Raw genomic sequence first — 9,798 nt, 5'->3', positions numbered from 1 at the left:
CCTGCGAGAGGCGCACTGAAGCTGAGCCGCGGGGGAGGGGGTGCTGCTTCTGGAAGGAGTGGGGAAGGGTCTTCTGAGGCGGGGATGCCCTGTGTCTTGAGGACCCGGGGAGGGGCGCGTGTGGCCAGGGCCTCGGGTGAGTGGGTGCCAAGGGGATGCTCGGGGGAGGGTCTGACGCTGGTGCAGCTAGGGTCCTGAGTGCACGTGGCTGCCGTGTGGAGAGCTGACTTGGGGTGGGCGGGCATCCACGTGAGGGTCAGAGCTAACTCTAGGAGCAAGAGGATCATCCCGACATCTGGGGAGCTTAGTCCGGGCAGAGGGGTGGGCCGTGAGCCCTGATACAGAGCTCGGCACGGGCAGAGCCAGCGAGGGGCTGGCGTGGCTGGAGGGTGGCAGCGGGCGGGGCAGAGGCGAGGCTGGGCGGGCAAGGGGAGGACCCCGGGGCGCTCCCTGGAGAGGCCCCCTTTGACCCACACACAAGGGCTCCGGTGAGCTCATGTCTGGTCCCACTGGGGTTTCCCAGGCACACGCCTCCTCTTCTCCTTGGAAACAGCTCTGCAAGGATCCAGATGTTCCGTGGGTCCCTCAGGCCCGCCTGTACTATGTCTGGGCGCCCGGAGGCAGCAGGCAGGGCCATGGCCGGGATCCAGGGTTTGGAAGGTCCCCAGACTCTGTGGTCACTTTCTGGGCTACCCCGGCCGAACGGGAGGCTTGGGCTGTCTGGAGGGCTGGGCAGACCCAGCTGCGGGACCAAGAAGAGCAGGAAGCCACGGGGTCACGGAGAAGAAAGGGGTGTCTGGCGGGGGGGCGTGCCAAGGGTACCGCTGGGCGGTGGCCCAGGGCCAGACCCGGGTGACGGCTCCGGCCTGCTGCCCCGCCTTGCTGCTTACGCTGGCTCGCAGGGCCGGACTCCGCTTGGCCGGGTTACAGCGGGTGCAGCCACCCGCCCTGTCCGGCCCAGCCCAGCGCATCTCGTCACCTGTACCAGGCAGTGGGCTGGTTTGTCTACAGCATCAAATGCAAACCAGCCCCGCCTTCGTGGAGCCGCGACTCCCGTCCTGACGCAGAGCGTCTGGTGGGTGCCCGAGGGAGGCGGATCAGTCACCTGTGTGGGGTTGGGGGGACGCGGGAGGGTGACATGAGGCTCCAGAGAGAGGACCCCTGGCTCTCAAAGCTGAGATGGGTGGGACCTGAGACAGGGCAGGTGTCACCCCTGGTCGAGGGAGGCCCCGCCCCGCCTCTGGCCGCTGTGATGGAGAATGCAGGGGTGAGTGTCTCTGCGGAAAGCGGACGCCTTTGCTTGACTCCAGGATCCAGGGGACACTGAGTTCTCTGGGGGTCCCTGGGCCGGATGATCACATTTCCCTGCCTGGCCTGGAAGCCTTTGCTGCATGGCTCTTCACTCCACAGCTGGCCGGGCGGGCCTGCAGTGGGCAGGTGGGGTGACCAGCTGGAGGGCCGTGCCTGTCCACCTGAAGCTTCACCCGGGGTTCCCGCAGCAACAGGACAAAGCCCAGGACCCCCAGACTGTGTGGGAGGGGTCCCAGCAGGCCTCAGGGTGCCCACCTGCCCCTCAGCTCTCCGGCGTCTGCAGCGCTGGCCGGCCGCTTTGTGGACGGGGGTACTATTCCTGTCCTGGGGGCTCCCAGCTCAAGGAGAAGGGGCTGAGACCAGGGGAAGTGACAACACATTGCCGTGCGGGGATGGGCAGATGCTAAGGATGCTCAGGATGCTCAGGACCCCAGGAACGCGAGCCTGGGGCGGTGCAGTGCCGTGGGGGATGGGATGCAAGTGTTAACAGGAGCCGGGTACAAGGGCAGCCCTGGCTGCCTGCACAGTTACCCCAGAGCCCTGGGGAGCTGGGGGTGAGGTTGAAGGGTGTGTCCAGCTCACTTCCTCAGAAAGATGGTGCCTCAGGCCTGGAGGGGTGGTGGGGAGCCTGGTGGGGGTCGAGGGGTGGAAGGGCAGGGCCGGGCAGGCAGGAGGCTGAGGGGCTCCAGCTGGGGGGACCTGACAGATGGGCTGACTCTCTGAGCCTCCATTTCCCATCTATGCAGCGGGCAGTCCCTCATCTGTCTTCTCGGGGCTACTGTGAGCTGTGAGGACTCTCAGGTCTGGGGAGCCTTGGCTTCCCACGGAGGCAGCTGGGAGCGAGGGCAGGAGCCTCACCAGGGAAGGGCGTTTTGAAGGCTGGAATGGCATGCACGCAGGCGTCAGGCTGTGGGCAGAGGCGTGGAGGGGCCACTGGCTTGCCCTGAGCCCCAAGCAGACCTGCTGCAGGGGAGGGAAGCCCTCCACGGGACGGAGGAGCAGCTGGTGCCAGCTGTGGAGGGGGCGGCCCAGGCACCGAGGCCGAAGCTATGAGCTCTGACGCCCCTGCGCAGCAGCCTCTGGGGGCAAACGTGTGGCTGCGCTGCCCTTGGTCTGCTGCACTGGGCTCAGGGGCCTGCGGGCAGACTCGGAACAGCACGCCTGCCCCCACTCCCGGGCCAGGACCCACAGTCAGAGCGCAGCCAGCCTCCGTCTGTCCCGGCCGGCCGGGCCCGGACGAATGTCGGGGTGCTGTGGACCCCCCCGGTGGCCCGCTGGCCGGGCAGGCAGGAGAACCTTCAGTGGGTGGCCTGTGAGGGCAGTGAGCACCCCGAGTTCCCGCCCCAGGCACATTCCCGAGGCCGTGGGTCAGTGGCCCCCCACAGTGGGGCCGTAATGAGGAAACAGAGTCTGGAGCTGTGTTATGTGACAGCCCGTGGGGGGTGGGCCGGGGCGGGGCGGCACGCGGCCCTGCCCTCGCCCCCGCCGCCTGACCCCCTGCTCACGCTTGTGACCGCCGTCTCCCCAGGCCAGGCTGAGGGTGACCGGCCTGGACTCAATTTATCCCGAGTGCGCGCGTGTGTTTTGTACTTCGTCACTGAATCCCGTGCGTAGTGAATTAGTTTCCTGATGGAGTAAACATTTCGGAAGGCCAAGATCCTCTCCCTCCTGTCCCCGTGCCAGCGAAAGTCCCCGAGCCCCGCCCTCCCTTGCCCAGAGGGCTTGCTCCTCGTCCAGGAGGCGTGAGCCCTGGTTCCGAGACCCTCCTGTTGGCCCCCAGAGTCCCCCGGGGGCCCCAGACCTCCCTGCCAGTCCTGTTCCCTCTGGGGGAGCATTTTCGGCCAGGGTTCAGCGGGGCTCCCAGGCGCCCCTCCTCCCGGGGCAGGAGTGGTCAGAGTTGCCTCTCAGGCCCGCAGAACAGTGATGATCAGGGGCTTCCGGTGAAGGAAGGTCCGAGTTTGAACCTGTTTCTTAAAGCTGGTCTCCACAACCGAGGAGCAGGAGGAGGCCCTGGGCTGGAGGCCATCTGACCAGGGCAGCTCCTCAAGGCCACAGCGGTCCATGGCAGGCTGGAGAAGGCTCAGCAGGAGCTGGGGTGTCCTCGGGGTGTGGCCCGTGGGCTCTAAGGCGGACGCTGTGGCCGGCCCCGGGTCCTCCCAGCTCCCCCCACCCAACACTGTGTCCCGGCTGCCAGAGTCCTGGGGACCTCTGAGAAGGGGTCCCCCATGGTCTGATGGTAGTGTCTTCCTGGGGAAGGATTGCTAAAGCCCCAGGATGCCCACTCTGCCCTGGAGGGGCCCCAGGCCCCCGGCTCTGAGGACCGCTGTGGGACGTGGACCTGGGCCCCATGTCACATGGCTGCACGCGCTGACCGGCAGCTCCTGGCATTCCTGTCTCGCTGGGTTCTCCACAGGGCCTGGGGGCCCGGGGGAGGTGATGGGGAAACTGAGGCAGAGAGAGGCCACACCGCTGCTGGCAGGGGCCGTGGGGGGCTGGACACAGCCAACTGACCCCCACACAGACCTGTTTCTACTTTGCAGCCTGGACTGGAGACAGGGCTGCCCACAGCGGTGTGTGCGTGTGTGTGTGTGTGTGTGTGCAAAAGGGCTGCCCACAGTGGTGTGTGCGTGTGTGTATGTGTGCGAAAGGGCTGCCCCACAGCAGTGTGTGTGTGTGTGCGTGTGTGCGTGTGTGTGTGAAAGGGCTGCCCCACAGCAGTGTGTGTGTGTGTGCGTGTGTGCGTGCATGCCTGTGTGTTTGTGTCCTTATGTGTGTTTTCACGTGTGTGAATGTGTGTGTGTGAATGCATGTGCACATGTGTTTGCGCATGCATGCATGGGAGTGTTTCCATGGTTCTATGTGTGCATGCCTGCATGTTTGTGCCTGGGTTTGCACACGTGTTGGTCACTGTGTGCGTTTGTGTGTACACGCGCGTGTGTGTGTGCGTGTTTCTGTGCCCCTGCCCGGGTCCGTCTGCACTGCTGTTTTCTCACACGTGTTTGGCATGCTTTGCCGCTGAGTTGGGGGCAGCGGCTGGGGGGAGGCCGGGCGCTGGGGGAGGGGCTGTTTATGCCCACTTGTCCGCCCAGGCTACACATTCTTGTGGTTCTGTCTTTAACTTGGTAAAAATTTGGGAAATTTCTAAATAAAACAAAACAAAGGAAAAACATTTTCAAAAGGATTTCAAAATCAGTGCTGCCACTTCCCCAGTAACCAGACCCGTGGGGCCTGGGAGATGACCCTGAGTGGGGAGCACGGAGAGGGAGAACTTTCTAAGCAGTCGAAGAGCCAGGCGTGTCATGAAGGGATGAGCGCCCCGTCAGGGGAAGTATACAAGCCGTCCTGAGATCCCCACCTTCCCTGTGACAGGAGTCCAGAGTGTCAGGCTTAGGGGGAGGGGTCTGAAACCTTCCTGTATGGCTGCAGGGCAGGGGGTCTTGGACCCCAGCTCTCTGAGGCCAGAGGGGGCCCTGCAGGGGCTTGGATGTCACTCAGGGCAGCTGAGAGACACCTGCAGACAGGAGAGAGGTGGGCTGCTGGTGGATGGACATGCTCTCAGTGAGGGTGGTGGCCGGTTTTGGGAGTCTTTGCTGACTGGGGAGGTGCAGGGGGCTGCTAAGCCAAGTCATGGGGGCCCACAAACCTGTGAGCAAACCTGTGGCGGGATGACAGCCCCTGCCTCCCTCGTGGTGGGCAGCAGCCAGGGGCTAAGGTCGCTGGAGAGGGGCTGGTGTGGGCAGCCATGCCCCTCCCCTGGCAGGGGCTCCACAAACCTGCGAGCAGGCTGCAAGCCCTCAGCAAGCGGGGGGTGCCAGAGGGCGGGGCCCTGTCGATGGTGGGTAGGGGACCCCGGGGGCTGACAGTGAGGGTCAGTCTGGCTGGGGAGCGAAGGCAGAGTTCGGGGGGTACATGGGGAACCTGGGGGCAGCGGGAAGGCAGGACCTCGCGAGGTCCAGGGTGGTCTGGGGGGCTTAGCGACTGTCGTAGAGCCCAGATGAGGGGCTCGCACAGGACTGGGATGCTCGGGCTTCTGGAGGAACAGGAAGGTTGAGGGGCGCTGGGCCTCCCAGGGTGACGTGGCACCCATTCTGGGGCACAGTGGAATGAAACCCCTCGGGCCTCTGCTCAGCGCCGTGCTCCGGTCAGGCCCCCCAGGCCCAGGTGGGACTGGTGCTGTGGCCCCCTGCTTGCAGGGTCGGCGTCCACGATCAGGGCCACGTGTACCTGCTAGGGGCTGACCCCCGCCTTCCGCACCCGGGGCCTCGTCCTTGGTGACCCCGCCTCCCTGAGTCAGCCCTGTTGTCCCCGGGGACGCAGGGGAGCCCATGGCGACGACTCAGGGCTCTCCGGGATCTGGGCTTTCCATTTCCCAACCGGACCTCCTGCTTTGTTTACCAGTGAGTTTTAGCTTGTGATGGCTCCCAGTTTCCTTCCGGGCTGGATGGGCATGTAGTGAGGAGGTGGCAGCCCCAAGGCCACTGGGCAGGTCTGACCTGTCCCCTCCGTGCCTCTCAACTCAGGTCCAGGCTGGCAGCCTGGAGGCCAGTCTCCGAGGGACCTCAGGACGCCCCCTGGGCCGCGTGTCTGGGCTGAGAGCCACAAGGACTCCGTGGGCCTGCGGCCAGCCTCGGCGGCCTGCTCCCACTGTTCCGGACGTCCAGGGCCCGGCCAAGTCTGGCGGCTCCTCTCTGGGCACACGCCCTGCACATTCCTGTCTTTGCCCTTTGCCCAGGCAGTACCCCCTCCCCTCACCATCGCCTGCCTGCCCTCCTGCCCACCCCCACCTCCCGTGTTCAGCCTCGGGCCAGCCCCCAGGGCTCTGTCACTTTAAGAGGGCGATGCCCGTGGCCATGGTTGGCTGGGAGCGCCTAGGATGAGGTGCCACGTCTCACCCGGGGGTGGGACCACAGGGACCGCTCGCAATCACTGATTTGTGGCCAGGCAGGCTCTGCCTTCTGGCTGAGAGGGCCACTGCTCTGTCTCCGGAGCCTTCTGTGGCTCCCCGACACCCTTGGTTCTACCCCAGGCCCCTGGCCAGAGCCCCGGGCACTCACTCTTCCTCCTGCACTCCAGGTGCCCCCAGTTCCCACCACCTGGGCCTCTGCTCCTCTGCCAGGAGCAGCAGCTCCTCCTTCCTTCCTGCTGCAGGCCCCGCATGCCTTCCATACCCAGCTCAAATGTCAGCCCCTCGGTGCCGACCACATCTCCCTCCTCTATGACCACGTCTGACTCGCCGACCTGATTCAGCAGCCACTTCCCGAGGCTCCTCCACCATGGGGCCCCTTGCTGGCCAGTGCTGGAGGTGGGGCTGTCACAGGTAAGGGGACCCAGGCAGGGGCTGGTGACGTGGCCTGCTCCGGAGGGGCCGGGGCAACTGGCTGTGGTCAAACACCCCTCACCACCAGCTCAGGAGGGCATTGCCCTGGAAGCCTGGAAAGTCCAAACTTCGGGCAGGCGGGTGGCAGCTCATGGGGACGGGCTGGCAGCCACCCCCCTAGCGGAGCCACAAGCGGCCACTCAGAGGGGCAGGGCGTTGCCTCCCTGGGCAGCCAGGTGGGAGACTCCCTGGGGAGAGTCAATGTCCCGCACCCGCAGCCTGACCCGCCCCCCAGACTCACCAGGAGAGCCCATCTCTCTCGTCAGTGATGTTCTCGGGGCCTGCTCGGCGCTGGGCGTCTGCACTGAGGGTGCGCAGGGGCAGGGCAGGCCCGGCCCCGCCCCTGGGGGCGGGTGGTGAGGGCTGGATCTGGCCGGGAGGACCACAGGAGGTGCCTGGAGCGGGCAGGTCGAGGAGCACGCGAGGGCCGAGGAGCCCGAGGCGGGCAGGAAGCCGGGATGCGCCAGCCCCCAGGCGGGTGGGCGTCCCAGGCCGGGCTGGATGTCTAGAAGGAGACAGTGAGTGGGGGCCGTCCAAGCCAGCCTTCCCACCTCTGGGAGCTCCCTGGGGGCCGCAGCCTCGCCGCCCCAGCTGGCCATTCCTGGGGACCTGCATGTGGCCCAGGCCCTGGGCCCTGCTCCTCCTACAAGCCTGGGAGCTCCAAGGGGCTCTGGCCCGGCTTTACCAGGGCCCCTCTGCCTGCTGCCCAGGGATGCACTTGAAGGGTGGGCCAGGGAGGGGTGGGGTGATGCCTTGGGAGGTGGGGGGCCGCAGGGGTGGGGTGAAGCCTTGGGAGGTGGGGGGTGTCTGGGGCTGCGCAGGTCTTGAAGGCAGAGCTGCGGGTTGGCTGGTGCACAGCACCCAGACCTGGGTTGGGGGTCTGACTTGAACCAGCAGCCGGCTAGAAACAGGCCTGGGGGCCGCTGCAGAAGGGCAGAGGGAGTGGGAGCCAGGCGAGACCTGCGGGGCTGAGTGAAGCAGCGGCTGCTGGAGTCTGCACGCAGGCAGAGCTCCAGAGTGTGGCCCTGGGTCGGGGTTCTCCCCAGATCCCCACCCAGGAGGCTCCCGCCAAGCTGTGGCAACAAGGCCGGGGCCCAGAGCGGCTCGCGGCACCTGCTTCTGAGGTTCTGAAGATTGAGAAAGGGACTCCCTGGTGGCCCAGGGCTTAGAGCCCTGCGCTCTCACTGCTGAGGGCGCGGGTTCGGTTCTTGGTTGAGGAATCAGCAGCCCACAAATGGGATGGCATGGCCCCCAGATAAAGTAAAATAACAGTTGAGATGAATGGACAGAGAACAACGTGTTGGTTTTAGGCTACATAGAAACAGCCTGACAGGCGCATGCATTGCCCAGGGTCCCCGCGGTGAGTCTCGCTCATGGCTGTCACTACACAGTTACAGTTTCTTTCCCCAAAGGAGGACCCCGATCTTGCTCTCCATCGCCACGTAAGGGCTGCGGGAGTCTGAGGCGGGGGCGCTGTGCCCCTGCCACTGCGCGGGAGTAGAGACCGGAGGGGCCAGTGTCCTCGGGGCAGACCCCAGGCCCGGCTGGACCCTGGGCCCCTCAGCTGGGAAGCAGCAGGCAGAGACGTCGGCAGAATGCGGCTGTTTCCGATTTATAACCTAACAGCTCCGCGCGCTCTGGTGACTGAGCTGTTTTCGGCTGGCGTGGTGGCCGCAGGGTCTTCTCAGCGACCCCGTGGGCCAGACAGGGCTCCATTTCCAAGTGGTTCCAAGTAGTGGCATCTGGGGAAGCCTGGGCATGTGGTGGGGGCCTCAGGGTTGTGATGGGGAGCCCAGGTGTGTAGTGGGGGGGCCTTGGGGGTGTGATGGGGAGCCTGGGCATGTGGTGGGGGGCCTTGGGGGTGTGGTGAGGCACCTGGGTGTGTGGTGGGGGGCTCGGGGCTGGGGCTACTACCCGATTTCTGGAACCCGGTCCACACCTGCCCCAGCGAGCCCCAGAGGCCTGAGGCCCTGCCTGCACACAGTCCCCCAGCACCCCGTGGGCCCAGTAGTCAGGATGCCTGCTGGGCTGTGAGGCCCAATCTGGGGCACCCTGCCCATCAGCTGAGCAAAGGGCATCGCCTGCCCCACGGGTCAGAGAACCCAGTAAAGGCCCACGGGCGGCTGGGGCTCTGGTCCTGCCCTGGCTCTTGCCCCTTCCCCATGCTGGGTGCCCACGCCCTGCTGTCAGTCAGACCCTGGTTTGTCCGTCGGCAGCCGTGGCTGCCCCCGTGCCCTCAGCCCCTTGGCCTCCAGCCGGCGGCTCCTTAGGTCCCTGGCCCGGGCTGTGGCTGGGATATGGGCGTCTGCCATCCAGGTGTGCGCCTGGGCAGACAGCTCTGGGGACTCAGGCGGCAGGAAGCAGAGGTTGGGGGGGCGCCGTCCTTTCTGGGAGAGGCAGTGTGAGGTCCCAGGTTCTCTGGCCCCCATGTGTCCAGCCTTACCTGTCCCGGAGCTGAGAAGCCCAGGCTGGGACGCAAGGTGCTTACTGGGCGGGCAGGCTGCTCCAGGGGCTGCAGCCCAGACCCCCGTCTCTTTGCAGATGGCCTTTGGGGAGGGTTCTGGGGATGCTGCCCCTAGGAAGCAGCTCTGGGGGGCTGTCCCTGTCCCCGAGCCAAGGGCTACAGGTCAGCGAGCTCCCTGTGAGGTCTAGGGGAGGGTCCCTCCTGCCTCTTCCAGCTCCGGGGGGCTCCCAGCCGTCCTGGGCTGTGTCTGCCTCACGCCAGTCTCTGCCATCATGTGGCCTCCCCCATAGTCAGAGCTTTGCCACTTGCAATGGCGTTTCAGTTCAGTCAGTCGCTTAGTCGTGTCCGACTCTTTGCGACTCCATGAACCGCAGCACGCCAGGCCTCCCCGTCCATCACCAACTCCCAGAGTCCACCCAAACCCAGGTCCATCACGTTGGTGATGCCATCCAGCCATCTCACCCTCTGTCGTCCCTTCTCCTCCTGCCTTCAGTCTTTCCCAGCATCAGGGTCTTTTCCCATGAGTCATCTCTTCGCATCAGGTGGCCAAAGTATTGGAGTTTCAGCTTCAGCAGCATCAGTCCTTCCAATGAATGTTCAGGACTGATTTCCTTTAGGATTGACTAGTGGGATCTCCTTGCAGTCC

This window comes from Bos indicus x Bos taurus, chromosome 29 (assembly GCF_003369695.1).
Source record: "Bos indicus x Bos taurus breed Angus x Brahman F1 hybrid chromosome 29, Bos_hybrid_MaternalHap_v2.0, whole genome shotgun sequence".
NCBI lineage: Eukaryota > Metazoa > Chordata > Mammalia > Artiodactyla > Bovidae > Bos > Bos indicus x Bos taurus.
Note: the sequence above shows the minus strand (reverse complement) of the source record.